The 18,955-nt window shown below is 36.5% G+C and overlaps 1 protein-coding gene and 1 long non-coding RNA gene across 3 annotated transcripts in view; one reads left to right on the forward strand and one right to left on the reverse strand.

The window, feature by feature from the left end:
* NRG3 (neuregulin 3) overlaps positions 1-18,955 on the forward strand; it is a 432,966-nt gene that overhangs the window by 21,913 nt on the left and 392,098 nt on the right. The gene's annotated exons all lie outside the window — the stretch shown is intronic.
* Positions 18,244-18,955, reverse strand: part of LOC140338826 (uncharacterized) — a 90,956-nt gene continuing 90,244 nt past the window's right edge. The window contains exon 3 of the long non-coding RNA XR_011922332.1: positions 18,244-18,366. This is a non-coding gene — a long non-coding RNA (uncharacterized lncRNA). The remainder of the gene's footprint in view (positions 18,367-18,955) is intronic.

Raw genomic sequence — 18,955 nt, forward strand, 5'->3', positions numbered from 1 at the left:
AAATCTTAGGGTTGAACCCTGGATCAGAATGGCTCCATATTTATAGATCAGCCTTGCTCTACCTTTTAAACACGAGGGAACCCTTGAAATAACTTTCCACTCCTAAGGAACTATAATTACTCTTACTATAATTTCTGTGTAGGGCAGTGACAAGAATGGCTCTTACTGGCCAGTGAGAAAATGTCACCCTTACAGAAAGCCAAAAAAATCATCTGGGTCACCTAAACTGACCTGGGAGGCACAAATTGCTCAAGGACCCCTAGCACCTTCTGGAGGAACCCAGGTTGAGAAACATTGGTATAGACATATATATACTAGTGTATTGATACAACCTAAAATTGTGGTCATTTACTACCACTTGCATATATTGGTTTCAGATTGTTTGGTCTTCATCACTACAAGGTACAAAAATAATTTCTTAAAGAATATATCACAGCAATTATAGCCAGCAATTAAATGAGCTAATGGCTAATCTTTCGGGTCTATATATGAAACAGAATAGGACATTTGGTGAAACGTTTCCTAGTAAAGAACCAGTTACTGCTATTGAAACACATGGACCCAGAAAATTCTTGTTTCAGTGAACGTCAGATTCACTACTTTATAAACAGACCAATTTATGATTAACATTAATTTTGTTTTAAGGTACCTAATTTTCCTTTTTTATACAAGTAGGTAAACAAGAAATATGAAACAGTTACAGAACAAGTTTAAACATACATTAAGCCTTAGAAATGTAAATTGTACACATACTATAACTTGGGCAAAAATAAGTAATATTTCTATATCAACCTTTTAGTTTCAGGAATGGAATCAAAGGGGACCTGATACAGAAGAGTGCTCAAGGGCTTACATGATCCAAACAAACTCAATGGTAGGAGGGAAAGAAGGAAAAAGGGTATTCGAGGATAAGTGCATGTGAATGTCTTAGTTTTTGTAGCTTACTGTCACACTTTAAATGCATCCTCCTTCATTAAGAAGATATTAGAAAGTATCCTCATTTCGGCAAATTAAATGAAATCGCCAACTAATTAGGAGTTGCTATTCAAGTAGACGGGGAAGATTAAGTAATTAAAAATAAATAAATGACACTGATTATTAGTAAAGGTAATTAATGTGTCATGATTTTTATTAATGTTCAGCTACTTAGCATTAGCTGTAAAAAGAAAGTAATGATTAAAATGTTTTGAACTGACAAATAATTGTAATGTCTTTGTGCCTCACTCCTCTATGAGAAGACTGCATGTCCTGCCTCTCCATGTAGGAGAACGTTACACATGCAGCACCTTTCTACCATTTTAGGCTATGCCTCATCAGTCCGGAGTCACATTATGTCACATTACTAGGATGGAGTTTAAAAAGCGATAACTATGATGAGCCACTCTAAGCAGTAGCAGTGCATACATTAGATGTGTGACTGGACTTGGACCTGGAAATTCAAGAGCACCAACCTAGACAAGGAATTGAGGAGAATTGGGCACACTTCAGCAACTGTGGCCATGGCTATATATCAGGTAGGCAAAGTCAAAGATAGTGTTTGGGATAATTTTGTTTTTTCTTTTTAAATGAAGGTTATTGTTCAGACACCTCAAATTAGGCAACATTCTGTCCTCCTACATTTTCACAAACAACCATGTGAAAGTGACCACACTAACATACACATTGGCAGTCATGGTCCATCATGGTTACCATGAAGAAGCTTGTACTGAGCTATGATATGCAGTTATATACAGCATCAAGTGTATGTGGACAGAAACTGGCTGAAGGAGACCATAAGAGATACAAAAAGGATGAAAAAATGCAAAAACAGTTTTTAAGTTAAAAAAAGGCTTAAATATAAAAAATACCAGCTGTTTTCGATACACAGTCCTTTAGAGAAATAACTGCAAACTATCTATAAGTATAAGTGTTTAGATCAACTTTTTTCTTTTTTTACAAATTATATATGACATTCCACATTTAGCCTGTTATTAACATTTTTGATTGTTGTTATACTGCCTGCTATTTTGGGGAGGTTAGATTTAGAAGTTCTCAGTGTCAAGTGTCTCAAACGGCAGTCTTTCTATAGACTCCAATAAGGAAAAAGTTCCTGCCTCTGTTTATCACTGGGGGGACTTCCTGTCAGGAAACATGGTCATGGATGAACATCTAATCATAGTTTATTACTGGTATCTTGACAGATTCACATATCTATTGAATCCACAGGCCATTTTGTACGTCAGCAGAATTCATACAGTTTACTGATGGTGTGAAGAACCACACCATCATGATGATGGATGACTGCAACTCTTGACAGATGAAAATTAGAGCTAAGAAAGAACAGAAACACGATTGGGCACAGGTAAACACAACATCAATAATAATATTATTAATATTAAATGTAAAAAGGTGCTAAAAGAATATACACAATCCATGTAGGCATGTAGACTAAAGGGAAGGTTGGTGAAAAAGGATCCTCATGATGGGACAAACAAATGGCAATCAAACAACATGGGCAATCAAACAATACTGTAGCGTTTCCAATCCCTATAGGGAATATATCTGTCCCAATGTAAAAGGCATGGTGACCCAGTGCTGTGACAGAGCTGAATTACCTTGCTGGGAAGCCGTGCTGGAAGAGGGGGCGGCCTTCGTTTGCCCGTCCTATTGCTGCTGAAATAAAGAAATACAGTGTACTTACCTTGCCTTGCCACGTCAGCTTCTTCAGCACGGGACCCGCGTGACGTCGCTGCAGGGCGAACTTCAATACCGCACCCTGTACCGCCCTGTAGGAAGCCTGGAACAGAGGGGGGCGTGGTTTGGAGTGTGTCCGCGTCCCTACGGTAGTGTGTGCAGAGAGCAGTGTGGAGTGCGATCATCATCCAGCAGATGAAATTGCAAAAAAAACAAAAAGTGCAGACAGTCTGTAACTAAAAATACTGGTGACAAACTCATTTTAGATGGGTTTTTTTTATGACGATAGGTTAAAGTGTATAGTACATGGAGCTGAAAAGAAAAGTTATTTTGTTTAGCACATGTATACTTTTATAAGAAATATATGATACATATATACCGTACTTTACTTCGCCTTTACAGCAACTAGGTGGAGAACTAAAGTGAATTTATGTCTTGTTCTGACAGAACAAACCAACCCATTCACAGACCTTTACATTAAGATATATGTGTTGTGATTGGTGAAACACATGCTCCATGATACCAGGAAGTACTGGGTATCTTTTTTAGTTCCTGTTGCTAAAAGGAGGGGCAGAAGAGTGAACAAAATGCAGGTATATACAATGGTGGGTTGGGAGGTGAAAGCTAACAGCTTTTTTTCGCTGAATAGGCTAAATAAGTAAAAAAGTAAAGTTTTTTTTTTTTTTGCTATGGAAGGCCTAGTCTTATAGTCAATAGGTTAATTGGCTTCACCCTAAAATTTACCTTAAACTGTATCAATGACATATGACTATTGTAGGGACATTAGATTGTGAGCCTATTTGAGTGACAGCTTGTCCCATTATTATGGACTTTGGACAGTAGTGTTGCGTAATATATCAGCGCTATAGCGTGACGGCTAGTTTAGTTTCTTTGAAATAATATTGAAATAAATATCTTAAAACATACACCCCATTGATGCCTCAAACAATGTAATTTTATTGGTGTTTATTTTGAATATTGAAACTTGCCAGTAGCTGCAGCATTTTCCAGCCTTGTCTTATACTCAAGGTGAAAATAGGTACCTTGACTTTTACTCGGATCGACTTATACTTGAGTTTATATGGTAAATATATAAATGGTACATATAGAGAACTCTGCTCCAAATTATTCACCTTGAGATCATTACAAAGAACAAGAGGGCACTCTGGAGAAAAAGAAGTTTAATCCCTGGATAAGGATTCCTCACTGTAAGGTCTGTGAAAATGTGGAATCGGCTGCCTCAGGAAATAGTTTCAGCAACTACTGTAGATTGCTTTAAGAAAAAAGTAGGTGATTTCCTAGAAGCACAGAATATAACTGGGTATTAAGGCTTTAAAGTAAAGATAACAGGAACTGTTGATCCAGGGAACATCTGATTGCTTCATGGAATCAGGAGGGAATTTTTTTCTCCTGTTGAAGCAAATTGTACCAGGGTGTCTTTTTGCCTTCCTCTGGACCAACTATGCCTTATAGTGTTTTATATGTGGGATATGTTTTACTTCCCTAGTGGTTGAACTTGATGGACGTATGTCTTTCCAACCTAACCTACTATGTAACTATACGAAGGAAGTTGTTTTCAAATCTCAAAAAAATACATTGGGTCAACCACTTACTATTTGGGTTCCCCTTTCTCATTCCCCTGGTGGAAATTACAAACATATGCTGACACATATTGCACGGTCCAATGCTGTCAAAATCAAGAAGAACAATGTGCAGCCAGTGTAGACAAACTTATTGATGGTGAAAAATTAAAAATGGTGAAAAACAGTATTTAGAAAAAAAGACAATGATTAATGACTCAAAATGTTGTATCCAATAACATAAACTAACTTTATCTAAATCTACTTCAAAGGCATAAATAGTGTGAGCTAAGAAGTTATTTGACTCTGTCATCCTAAAAACAAAGGATATATTGCTAATATGGTGCCCCCCCCCACCATTTTATTATGCATACCATCAAAACCTAAATGTTGCTTGGTCATATAACAATGGTCATGATGTGGTCACCTTCAATGAAAGGACAACGTGATATCCCCAAATTTTGGTTTGTAGTATGAGTAAACTTTATAATAAAAACACAGAGAATTACTATAGATAATTTGATTTCCTCCAGACCAATAAAAGGTAGTGTTATCATACCAGAGTCTTTTAAGATTGAGCAACTTAAGAAATTCAGGCAGGTTTTTTCCTTATAATCTTGTATAAATGAACACGCCTTAAAGAAATATGCAGTGCAATTGTTTTTACCACAGTTGGTTTGCCATGAAAATTGGTCTTTATATTAAGCTGACTTGTGCTGTTCTTGAAGCAGAAGAGAAATAAATGAGTTGCATGGTGGAGCGCATAATGTGCACACTTGTGTTTATTTAGAAAGAATAAATGATTAGCATAGAATAACAGGTATGAAGCCACCTACAACTGCTGAATTAATCACTAGCTACAAGCCAGCTGATACTTCCCTTATAAACTGTCATGTTGTATATTTATTTCCTAAAAGGATACATGCCAAATGGATAATTGTAATGAGCATCTGATTCTAAAGATCAATGTCTTGCCACCTTTAATACAAAGCATTTCATTTCCATATATTGACTGATTTGTCTAATGCTGGTAGAAAGGTCAACCCTTTATTAGTAAACAATAAGCCTGGGTTACAGTTGTGTTAAAATTATCTTTTATGTCTTAGAGTACATTTTTAGCTTAAACTTTGGATATACATATTTTTTGGAAATATGTATCCAATCCATATTGGATATATGTAACCACATTCTTGCACTTTCTATCAACATGTCACCAACATTATAGCACAAGCCTCCTCACATTTCTTTATTGGTCAATACGTTTTTAATAGTTATGCATATTGTAAATCTAATATCATGCCATCAGAGACATTACCCTTCCTCTATTGGATTGACCAATTTTAAAGGACTAATACATTTTTAAAAAAAAGTTACATGTAGAGTGGACCTTTTAACGATTATCAGACAAACGAAGACCAAGTAAGAAGCTCATAATCAGGGTTGTGCATACTGGTTGATGTTATCAATGTTGTCTGTGGGTCCAGGCCGATGGCAAACCATCTAAATAGGTCCATAGATACCTAGAAGGGGTTCAAAACTCTGACCCTGCAACTAAAAGTAGTGTTTTGGCTGCATTTACATTTTAAATACTGTGTTCTTGCTAAGCTAAATGTTCACAACAACAAGGGAGCTTTCAACCACACATTTGGTATTGTGTTTTTAGCACATGACCTCTTTATTACAGTAATATTTTCACTTATGTGGTCTATTGTAGTAGGTGCCCAATTTTGGTGAAATATGAACACTGCCTTTTCCTATAGAGTCAAAAGGAGACATCATTAGCAGGAGCCTCCTGACTTCTTCAATTTTGTGGAAGAATTCTTGGCCTGTTTCTATACTCCAACAACTCTTTCCATACCCTTGCCTTGGAAACTCCCTTATTGTCTATGTGCTATGTGGAAACAGCAACATTTCAATTGGTGCTTAATATTGTCCCACGCCAAACCCATGACCTCCTTTATCAACCAGGACATCCTAAAGTCTACTGAATCATTATCATTCAGTAGTCTACCAGGACATCCTAAAGTCTACTGAATCATTTTACTATCCCCTACCCTGTCACCATCCCAATGTACGCTTTTATAGTTATATGTGGACATTGCATAGTAACACTTCTTTTGTTATACACAGTTACTATAATTCCAGGATATTGTATGTAAATGTGATAAAAAAACACAATGTCTACAGCATTGTTTCTTGACCAGGGCTCTCCAGAGGTTGCTAGGGGTTCCTATCTACACTGGTTACACTGGCCGGTCATTTTTCCCAATGACTATCGCACTAATGTACTGTGAGCTGTGGATATGGTAATTATAAAAGAGCTTTCCTTAAGACCTGACAGTTATTTCAAGGGTTCACCAATGTTAAAAAGGTAAAAAAAAAACATGGCTTTATGCGGTACATGCTTTGTAGTTTTTGTTCTAACTTTGTATGCATGGACCATATTCTGTACTGTTCGTCAGATTCTATATGTTGGGATTCATAATCAGTATCAGTCCTACCTCTGTATGGATAGTAGCTGCATCCAACACTTCTGTAAATGGGGTGCTGGGTGCAATTCTCATTATATATTAATATATCTGCATGGGCATTCCACAGCACTGTTTATAATAATTCGGGTTTTCTCTACACAATTTCCTATCCTGCTCAGCGTTGTTTTTACCCTCTGCATTTATAAGTCTCTGTTTTATTATGCCTATTAAACCATACCCCCCAGAGTTCTCCTTTAGAACAATATTTATTGGTTTATTCATTCTAAAATTAGCTGTCATACAGGCTAAATAAAGGGTGTCAAATCTGTTCTGTAAACAGCAGCAAACATCAACCAACACTAATATTGCCTGATAATTTGCAAAATGTCAGATCCTTACAACAACTGACTCACCAACTCTGCTTTCTTCTACATCATTGTTGTCATGATTAGCACTTAGCTCAGCTATTACAGTGCAACCTGTATTAATCATTTTCCCAGAAAACTGCAAAAAAAAAAAAAAAAACGCAAATTCATTTTAATGACATTAAAAGGAGTATAATTCTTCTGTGGCGGCCACAATTATTTTTCAGCAGCAGTCCGAGAGGCTCCAGTAAAACATAATGGGGATTATTCAGAGACATTATGCAGCTTTTTTTTTTTTTTTTCGAGTGATCTAGACACTACTACCTCTGCACACTGCTGGATAAAATCCAAAGCAAAAATGGGCATTATGCTGAAAATAATACAGAAAGAGAATTTTGGTGGCTAGTATCATTCAGTAAAGCTATCAGTTATCCAGTTAATTGTATGATAAATTTGTTTTCGTGAGGGAAATATATGATTTGTGATGCATTGAAGGATACATTATTCTTGCTGACTGCAGACAAAACAATCTGAGGGTTTGCGTAGATGGTGAGACAGTTCTTTAGCTTCTTTGGAGACATACTTTGTTGTGCCAGTAATTGTTTCCTAACCTGGCATTTATAAAGATGCCATCACCTTGATCACGTATTGAAAATGGACACTGTGTTTGCAAAGGGCCCCTTCAAACCCCTATATACTTCTTGGTATGGAGGTACAAGAACCTGCTTCCTTGTAACAGTGCTTTGGTCTAGCAGTTAGTCACAATGCCCAGACACTTACTGGGGGCCACAATTCTCTTGCTTTGCCAACATTAGTCATTTCAATGGTGGCTACTAGGGAGGAAGGACCAACATGGGAACTTACTTGCAGAGAAGCCAGGTGTCTATTTTATGTGTGTTAAGATGCCCTGGTCCCAATTCATATTGAACAGGCTACCCTTATATATAAAACCTACTGCAAAACCTGCTTGTTTCTCAGTAATAAAGCCATGAGCTGCACTGATGTTTACAGCTTCTCCATTACAAAGATACTAAAATTGGCATTGGTGTTAAATCTCAATGACACTACTTACGATGAGCAGCCAAAGGTTCTATTTAATGCACTGATGCCACTGGCTTTGCTACATTATGTCAGTATTAAAACTTTACAGGCATTGTCACAAGATTGATCTGTTTGCCTAGCTGTTTCTGGATTGGGTGCCACCCTTCAGTTGACTCTACCCAGGCCAAAGCACAGTTAGTTGCCATTCCCTTGGTAAATCCTGTTGGTGGATCCAGTAGTGATTTGGTTTGGATATGCAAATCACTCCTTTTTATATTAGGCCTGATGCATGTATATTCTAATATACACATATTTACTAATGTCTTATAGCTGACCAAAGAGATCTTTCACTGAGCCTACATTAAAAATCAGTTTGGAAGCTACAGGTTAAGCTGTTTATCAGTTGGCAGATTTATCACTAAAAATGACTACCGGAGGGATACTTGCGTAAATTACATTATTTGTCCCAGTACCAGAACCCACTATCATACTTGCCCAATGGGGACAGCAATACACAATACTGCTGATGCTTCAGTCTTTTGCGTAGGGTTAGTAAATCTTTCCATGTGACAAACACCTCTGGCTGCCCAGGGCTCTCATCAACAATGTTAGGAAGAAAAGAAATGGCTCATTTATCACAAAGCTCAATCAAGAACATCTCTTGTTTTTCCTTTAATTTTATTAAAATTAATTTTTTTTTTTACATGATTGTGTGTTTCAAACATTTTTTATATTCATAATATCTACTAGACCCTTGTTCGGACATATTTCTGTAAGTTACAGGTCTACAATTTAAAAAAAAAATTTCATGAAAAACACTTTGGGTACAGAAATCTAGACCTCAGTGTAACGCTCAGGTGGTTAAGTCAGAATATTGGTTTTCAGTAGCTGTTAATTTATTCATGGTAATGGGTGCAATCAAAAATGTATTGTTATGAGCTATATCCTTCTCACTATAGGACATGCACCTTGCCTGTGAGTTGTGTCTAAGGCTTTTCTTAGACGAAAGCCTTAGAAGGAGAAGAGAAAATAATATCTAAGTGTATGTTTTGTTAAAATTTATTTTTATTTTTTACCTCTGTTTGAGATATGTTTGTATTACAAGTCGTTGTAATAGTGAATGGCAGGTACACCTAAAAATTGCATATTGTCTTTCTGCAGAAGTCTTTTTTCCCCTTCCATTTTTAAAATTGTATTACACTGGATATTTTGCTCTACAGTTTTATTGTTTAAAAATAATACATGATATTTAAAACTGTACACGTCCAAGGAAGAACAAATTGCTTTGTGCTTTTGGTTGCAGCAGTTTTCCAACAGACCAACATATCAATATTATTAGGTATTTTGTTACTTAATCTAATCTGACGTCTTTTCTTTGCTTCTAAATATATGCCAGTGATTTCAGCTTTCTACATGGCTCATGATATTATAAGTATTATATATATATACACATATATATATATATATATATAAAAAAATATATATATATATTTATTATTTTTGTTTTGGAAGAAAGCATTTTTGACATCAAACAAAATTATTGGGAGATTAAATAGCTAATAGAGGTAAAAATAAATCATCCATAAATTAATTTACCTTAATATGGCATAGCTCATATGTCACTACAACAGCACATTTACACTGTCTCATATTATTACAGCAAGTTAGGTAACTCATGCTGTAATATCAAATTTCACCAACCAGCAACTAGTGTAAAGAATACAAAAGCACAATATATCACTGACAATAACTCAGCAATAACACATTATATAATCTTTAAAACCTTAATATACTGCAAAATAAAATTTTCTATCCCCCTACTAATGTGAGGCTCTGTCATATTCAGCAACAAGAAAAATAAAACAAAATGTATATTTTCTGTATCTTTTCACCAATTGAATATATTACATACAAGAACTACATGTACATCCTGTAATACACAATTATTTTATACACAGCACTATTTTTTTACTAACAATTAGTAAATCATACACTTAAATATTTTATTAAACAAATAATCATGATCATAAATGTGATAAATTGAAGGGTGTGGATGGTCCAAAAATATGTGAAATTATTTACCCAACTAATCATGTAATTCTTAGGTTCAATAAAAACAATTGAAGGTGCAACCAATAATATCTGGGTTGCTAGCTGCTGTTGTTGCTAATCTTCTTGTCTGACTTAGAAGGCAAAATTTCTATATTTTTGGAAGAACCTCAGCAGATATTGTAAATGAAAACATTATTGTGTGTATAAGTTTAATGTCAAAAAAATTTATAGTAATGGATAACCGTTTTTTTTTAGTTGAAATTTTAGAAGAAATATCTGCAAAACGACAAAAGAAAGAGGGATGCAACTGAAAAGGATGCAACTAAATTATTCTTTGAAATGTTATTTTTCTTAAAAATGTTAATAAATTATGTTTTTATATAATATAATATATAAGTAAAAATACTATGAATATATGTGCCTTTAAAGTTTGTTGTATTTGTTGAGAAAAGGTGGTATGTAATTTTTTGAAGTTCGACCTCACATTGGAATTTGATCTGGTATTATTATATCGGTCATTGACAGGTATAGAAGGCTGCTGGATGATGAGAGCGGTCATCTGGTAGCCGGATAGGCTGAGCTCTACTACACCTGAAATTGCAGACCAGATTTGATCAGAGGCATCATTTTTTTTTAACGTGATTACATGATCACACACGCAACCAGGAGTTCATGGGCAATAAAGTTAAAAGCTGGTGAGAATAGGCATGTCCCAATGTGTTGGTGATTTTAACAGCAGCAGGCATGAAAGCTAATTAGTTCAAAAAGATGAAATTACATTATATTGGGGCAACATGACTCAACAAAATCACATTGTGTTTGCATGTATGCTTTGTGCCATGTGGAAAGACATGTGCATTGCTATACTGTTGAAGTCCAACAATTCTAAATGGCAGTGCACTGCAATACACATATACAGCATAAAACAATGCACATTAAACACTAAACCATAGGTTTAACCTACTGAGCCAGCTTTATAGCAACAAAGCATGTCTAAATGTGTACATCATGTAATGTGTATATGATAAGCTTATTATGCTTCAAAATCTATTTAAAATGATTTGCACAACGGTAGAAAAGAGAAATACTGTGTTACTTCCTGGAAGAAGGGAAGCAAAAAAATAAACATAAACCATGACGTCCTTTAGTATTAGGTTACAGCATGAGCTTTTCTGCTGATATTGCTTGGTAATTATTGTGCATAATAAGACGAAACCTCACATATGACAATATTTTACAAATATTACAGATAATATTATATTATAAGATGTAATAAACGGGACTTTTCAAGACAAAAGAACAGTCTTCTTTCTTCACCCAGCTTTCCACCAACACAAATGGTCAATGGTAAACAGAAGGATCCCCCCAAAGAAAAAGAAAAAGAAAACACTTACCTAGACTAGGATACTTCTGGTTGGTATGAGCAATATCACCAGGCTAAAGCCAGAAGTTTAAAATCTTGTGGGAATGCACCTCTTGCCATACAGTTACAACGTTACATAGTGGGTCAGGTTGAAAAAAAGACATAAGTCCATCAAGTTCAACCACTATGGAAATAAACATATCCCAGATAAAAAAAAATCCTATGGACATAGTTGATCCAGAGGAAGGCAAAAAAAAACCTGGCACAATTTGTGGTTTTGTGCTTCTAGAAAAGCATCTAGCTTTTCTTAAAGCAATCTAATGTAATTGCTGAAACTACTTCCTCGGGGAGTCTATTATATTGCAATGGACTAAAGAGCATCCTGGCAGGATTTCGAGCTCCCACCTCTGGTTGTAAGGCACAGTCATGTCATCCATGCAAAAAAAAAAAAAAGCTAACTCTTTGGGGTGAATCAGACATTTTCTAAAACATTCCCTGGTGAGCAACCTTCCAGGTCCATGTATTTTAAAGCTTTTTATTCCCGAACAGGGAATAAAAAGCCTTACAAGCTACTTAAGCTACTAAAAAAGAGGAATTTTGAAGATAAATCTCCTTCACATGATACAAATCCAAATATTTATCCCTATCCTACTTTAACTGAAACTAAACAGTTACACTTTAATAAAAAAAAATAGTAAACTTCCAGGTTCATTGTTTTCTACATTTACTATCTCTATTTGTCCTCCAAGATAGATACCAGGGAAACCTTAAGCTGGGTACACACGTCCAATGGTTCTCGCAAGATAATCGGCTCAGGGCCGATATCGGACGAGAATCTGGCGTGTACAGCACCCGTCGTCCATCCCTTGAACGATGGTCTTGGCGAATCCACGGATGATGTACGATCCTAATGCAAGGGTAGGGGGTAAGCGTGCAGCAGACTGTCGCTCCGTCCCTTTCCCCCTCCCCTCTACATAGAGCAGAACGGTGCTGTATGTACAACACTGGTTCATGCATCGTGCAGTCTTTAATCGTTGGAAAGGATCTTTTACGATCCTTTCCAACGACTGAAGACTTCACGATGCATGGACGATGCAATAATTGCAAGTGTGTACATAGCTTTAGGCTCCTTGCTATGACAGGTCACCTCTACTTCATCACTGTTTCTTAGTATATGATCACCCCATGCCCATATCCGTATCCCAATGGGATTTAAAAAGGCTATGCATTCACTTTACCATGTCCAAGCGCTGAGTGTTCTGGAAATTACACTCACACAAGTTCTTTTTTGTTTCCATTCTCCATTGTATTCCTGCTGTTCGCTGACTGAATAGTTTCTGGCTTCTTACAGATGAGATCTGGCCTGCAGCCAAGTATGAAAGCGGAAATTGAGGGGTGACTTTGGTTGGTAGCGAAGGTTGGCAATTTTTGCAGCCCAAATTATATAGAATAATAGATGCAGAAAACATTGTAGTGTAAACAATAATTTGTTATACTTGAACAATGTTGTAAATATGCCGTGTGCCAGTTTTGAATGCAATGATATGATCATAATTATGATTGCTGCAAATAGGAACTAAAAATGTACGCCGAATATTAGATTCATACCTTTTATTATAGTTAAAGCTTGGTATAATTTTACGGGTCCTAAAATATTATCTGTTTAATATAATGTGTTATTTTGTTTTAGCGTATTTATTATTATAATATTGCTTACTGTCTGAAATTTCAAATCATTCTCAAAATAGTTTTTTTAAGCTAAGTTTATAAAATTCTTTTTATAATGTCAGTTTTGACAAGCTTACACTAGAATGTTTTGGGGTAGGATAAAGTTGTGATGAGAAATATTATTAAAAAATGGTGTTAAATGCAGAGGTTAAAAAAAAGTTATACAACTTAAGAAATAGGATAGTGCCAAGAATAATTTATTTGGTGAAATGTAGATTATTGGATGTTTTTTATTTATTTTTAAACTAAGGGTTATGTGATACATGTAATCCGACACTGACAATATTCGGCAACAGGATCACTAAGAGCCAATTTATTAGTTCCAGTTTCTTCCTTGCTAATCAGACCAACAAGATTTTGTTCTCTCATTGAAAAGGAGATTCTGCAATTTTTACTGCCAACAAGACAGCAATTTCTAGAACTAGGGAAGTTTTCGTACCATGGATAATTTTTCCTCTTGCAAGTTGTTGTCATCAGGATCATCAGGATGTCTTGCATAGCCCTAAACATTAGCAAAATTAATTACAAATAATAAAGGTAGGTATTCTGAATTGGCACTAAAAACACTTTAAACAAAGCCCCAAATCATCTCTTTATAAGCATTGTGAAGAAATTTATTCTGACAACTCATTCCATACACATACAAAGCACTTAAGTAAGTCATCTTGAATCTTTCAACAGCTTTCATTTAAACAGTAATTTGTCATGCATATGCTGCTGAAGCCCTGTCTATGAATTGTCCTTTTTTTTTGTCACCCGGTCACGTGCGCCAAGGTAAGCCTGGTGTTGGAAGAAAGAAAAGCATAGAAATCAGACCTGTATACCTAGAAATAAGGGGGGGGGGCAGACTGGTTAGGGTATAAGTACACTGTATTTTTGGGATAAGGTTATGTTCAAGCTCAGAATGAGGGGGAGTTGTGGGTGGGAGTTCAGGAATAGGAAATGTGGGGGAAGGAAAGTTAGGTCAAAGGGGAGATACATGAGGACAAGAACGTAGTTTAGGGTCCTTGAGGACTGACCTTCGATTTTCTAAGTCAGGTGAAATCAGTCAGAAAAGCAGTGACCAAAAAGTTATGCATCAGGATAGTGGGTTGTTAACTGATATAATTCCAGAGGTATAATCCATGCAGTTGCTGGTACCAAGATGTGGCAGATGCCGGTAATGCCTTCTGGGACCCTTTCGTTGTGTTAGAGTATAGTGTCTGATATGAGGGTATTGTTATGTTGATGTTATTTATTATATTCTCCTATTATTGGTATTTATTGTTTTGGTATGGTAATTTATTAAACCTATGGCCATGTGACCATTGACCATTTGGGAAAGCAATAGGTGAGATGCTAAAGTTGGCCACCTAGCACTTGTTTGCATACCTCTGAGCTACCTCAGTCATGATGCTTTATAAAGTTTTAGTTGAGAACCATAATAACTTTCTATGATAATTTATGCTAATTTATCCTATTAGTCCCAGCATTCTAGCAAGCATTAATTGAGAGGGTTGGAAAAGGTAGGGTTTGGAAAGGAGTAAAGTAGGGACGTCACAGGAATGATGATGATGTTAATTTAGGGGAGTAACTCAAATAGTATAGCACTGATCTCTATGTCTCTTGATTCCACAAGATAGGAGTAACAATTTACATAGACGTGCTTTAATTGTATATTTTGCTGTTTGCTGGAAATGCACTTTAAGCCTCATACCATTATCACACAAAGGGCTATGTAGGAAGGTTATTTATTGTATTTTTAAAATACATTTAAAAACAAAGCTATATTGAAGTACTGACTAGTTTGAAAAATCGTTATTCTGTGTTGAATGCATTTACCAAGAGAAAAGGAATAATAATAGTAGACGGAAGTATCATATGCATTTCTTCTTATGTTACATGCCAATCAATGATTTACATTAGCAGATCACATTGGTGGCTTACAATGAAAACAGTATTACATGCTCTGAAATGTTTTTTTCTTACAGAGAGACAATTTGTCTACACTGCAAAAATTAATTATGAAAAATAAATACATCAAATAAAAAGTGTTGTGATCCTTAAAACCTTTCTCTCTGGTTCACAATTCACTATACTCACTAGTAAACTATAAAAAAATATATTCCCTCATATTTTATTCCTTTAAATATGAATTGATCTGCCAGAAGCTTCCTGTTTGAGTTTACAACACATTGGACCTGATTTATCAAAGCTCTGGAAAAGATAGAATATCATGGGAGAACATGAGTGATATGGTAAACCTGGAATGCATCTAGTCCAGGATTGAAAACATTTGTCAAATAATAGCAAATGATTTTGGTTCACCCATAATATTCAGTCTATCTTCTCCATTCATGTAGAGCAGGGGTCAGCAAACTTTTGTTGGCTACTAGGCCATTTTAGGAGGTCAGGAAGGCACACTGGGCCGGACTCTTTTTCGAGTCCCGAGCTGATGGCTCCGCCCCCACCAGGAACACCCCTGAAGGGAAATTACTTTCCTCAGCAATGCATATGGAGAAGAGGGAACGCCTCTGAAGGAAAATCCCTTTCCTCCGCAATGCATACGAAGGAGAGGGAATGTCCTGACCCCGGCGGCAGAAGTGTTAATGCCGGCCACGATAAATAGGGAAGGGAGGCATAACAAGGAGACTTAAGAGCCGCATGCAGCTCTGGAGCCGCTGGCTGCCGACCCCTGCCAGCCAGGATTAAGCCGGATCAGCCGGGGGGGGGGGTTAGGATGGAACAGACTACTGGCTAGATCGTATCTGGCCTAAAGGCCGGAGTTTGCCTACCCCTGATGTAGAGCTTTATTAAACCAACCCAAAAAAACAAGGTAAAAAATAAATAATGCTGAAACAATATCTAGAAGAAAAGAGGTAGGCTTAGGAATACAATAATGTCTCGGCTTTACCTTTTTTGATTCTTGTCTGATTATCGCTTCAGAACTGATATGTGAATCGGACGCGTGTACAGTGCTTGTCCAACGTCATTCATGGGTCCTTCCCTCTCCATAGAGCAGAACGGCGATCAGTCATGCATCTTTCAGTCTCTTGTCATTGGAAGTGATAGGCAGACTAAGCTTTGTTTTACTGATGCCATAATCGTATCAGTTGTACATTCCTGTTCCTAGCTGTGGACTGCCATTGCGAAAATATGCCAACAGAACTTTACTGATACTCTTAGACAAGTCATAAAGAACCATGGCTGGCATTTCTATTTTTTCTTTTGACATCTGCTGCCACTGACTGACTTAGTAGCTTGTGATGTGTAGGAGGAACTTGAAGATAAATCTAAAGGGCTGTTTACCACTGGTGAATTAGGCATCAAATACAGGACCTCTGAAAATCTAACAGATAACATTTGGAAAAAGCCAGGCAAAAAGAGTTTTAAGTGATTCAAGTGATTATGCAGCTGTTAAGAAGCAGTTTAGATAGCATAGCATAGTTTTTACACATTGCTTCTCGAGTGAACAGTAAATCCTGCAGCCAGACTCATCCATCCTTCCCTCCGCTCCTCTTCCGCTGCATCTCTTTGTAGTTCTCTCCATTGGCTTCCATTTCACCTTAGAATCAAATGTAAGCTCCTGTGCTTTGCCTTCAAATCCCTACATAGTTATTGTCCCACTTACATTTCTGACATGGTTAAAAAATACTCCCCCTGCCGCTCTCTCCGCTCCTCCAATGACCTACTAATGACTTCCTCACTCATAACCTCATCACACACACGGTTACAAGACTTCTCTAGAGTTGCCCCAACTCTCTGGAATGGTCCTTGTCCTATTCCTTGTCCTATTCGGCTTGCTCATACTTTCTGCTCATTTAAAAAAGGCGCTCAAATCCCATTTTTTCAAACTTGCCTACCCGTCTTTTTCTGTCAATTGAAACCACCACTACTTCCCACCACTACATATCTCCCATCCTATTGTGTGTGAAATTCCCCCACCTACTAGATTGTAAGCTCTTCGGGGGAGGGTCCTCTCCTCCTGTATCACTGTCTTTCTTAGTCTGTCATTTGCAATCCCTATTTAATGTACAGCGCTGCGTAATATGTTGGCGCTATATAAATCCTGTTTATTATTAATAATAAAAATAATAATAATAATAATAGAATGGCTTCATTACCTAGCTGTGTTTCTTTCACATTGTATTTGCTTAGGTAGCACACTCCTATATGTGCCTTTACTGGCCATGCTACAGAATTCCAGAAAATTGCCATCTATGGCTAGCTCAAGCAATGATGACCTATATGGCATATCTGAAATTTTCAGAAATCCTTAATTTTAAGCATGATTGTCATAATCATATCACTTTTTGTTCGCAAGTCATGTTCCTAGACTTAGTATTTAAATATCTTTTTACATGTCAAAAAAATAAATGAGATATTCATATATTTAAAATGTTGAAAGTCCTTAATAAAACAATTTTGTGACCCTGTTTTGGAAATCAATACAAAATGTAAGAATATATTTTAATAGGTTGTACTCCCATTTTTGTTTCTCTTGATATGTAGTCATTCATTTCTCCTTAGTATTGTGTCTTCGTGCTGTAAGCATTAACAATATTCTTTAAATGAAAAGGTAATGTATGAGTCATCATCACAGTGTTCATAGAGGGAATCAGTAGTACCATAGAGAAAGAAAGTGGCATTCTTAATTATCTGGTAGTGAAGTTTAATTGTACTATCTTTAACAAGGCAGGCATGTTTACATGTGAAATTAGTGCCAAAACAAAGTTACATTCATGTTGTTTGGACTACTGAAATATGTCTATGCTAGATACAATATGACATTAGATATATAAGATATATATATTAATATTGAGAGAGAGAGAAAAGAGCCAGAAAGAGAGCACGCAATGTTCTTAATATTGATCTCAGTGTTTCCCAACCAGGCTATTGTTGAACCTTCCAGAGGTAGCTAGGGGTTTCATAATGCAGAACTTTTATTAAAAATTACCTTACCTTTACTTTTGAAGAGCCCTCGATCCCTTTGCATTATGATTTCAAGCAGTCGGACGCTTGATTTCTTCTTTTTTCCAGTGCAGAGTAACCGGCAGACGCCAGCACCTTCTGACATTCTCTTCCAGGTTCTTCTTACATCAATATTTCCTCCTCTGTAAAAAAAAAAAAGAGTTTTTTTTTTGTAGATCTCACTGTGTATGTGTGAAATAGGCACTTTTTGTTTACATTGAGCTAAAAGAGCAGCCCTTATCCCAAAGCCCCGGGTTTCCCAATCAGTCTAGATGGAAGGGTGGAGGTTAGCTGCCCTTTTATATAATGATAAAAATATGATAGATCCACTTTGAACAATTTGTGCCTCTCAGGGCAGTTTAAGTGACACCAATGACCTTTTGGTGACATTCTTCCCACTGGCCAGCAATGGAAGAGGCATTCTTTCTATTGAGTGTCAGTTATAGATATTATTATATAATATGGATATAATCCCCTAATTATAGTAGGGGATCCCAGAAGGCCTGAAAGTTATAAAAATATTGAGAAAGGCTGACCTATTACATAACACTTTGCAAAGTCCATAGTCACATCAATACCAGTCCCAATAAAGAGGCTCACAATTCTAATTTCCCATGGAAACATGGGGGAGAACATACAAACCTCATGCAGATAGTGTCCTGGCCAAGAATCAAATCTAGGACTCAAATGCTACAAGAGGCAAGGCAAGAGTGTGCTGGCCACTAAGCCCCC

Source organism: Pyxicephalus adspersus, chromosome 10 (genome assembly GCF_032062135.1).
Source record: "Pyxicephalus adspersus chromosome 10, UCB_Pads_2.0, whole genome shotgun sequence".
Classification (NCBI taxonomy): Eukaryota; Metazoa; Chordata; class Amphibia; order Anura; family Pyxicephalidae; genus Pyxicephalus; species Pyxicephalus adspersus.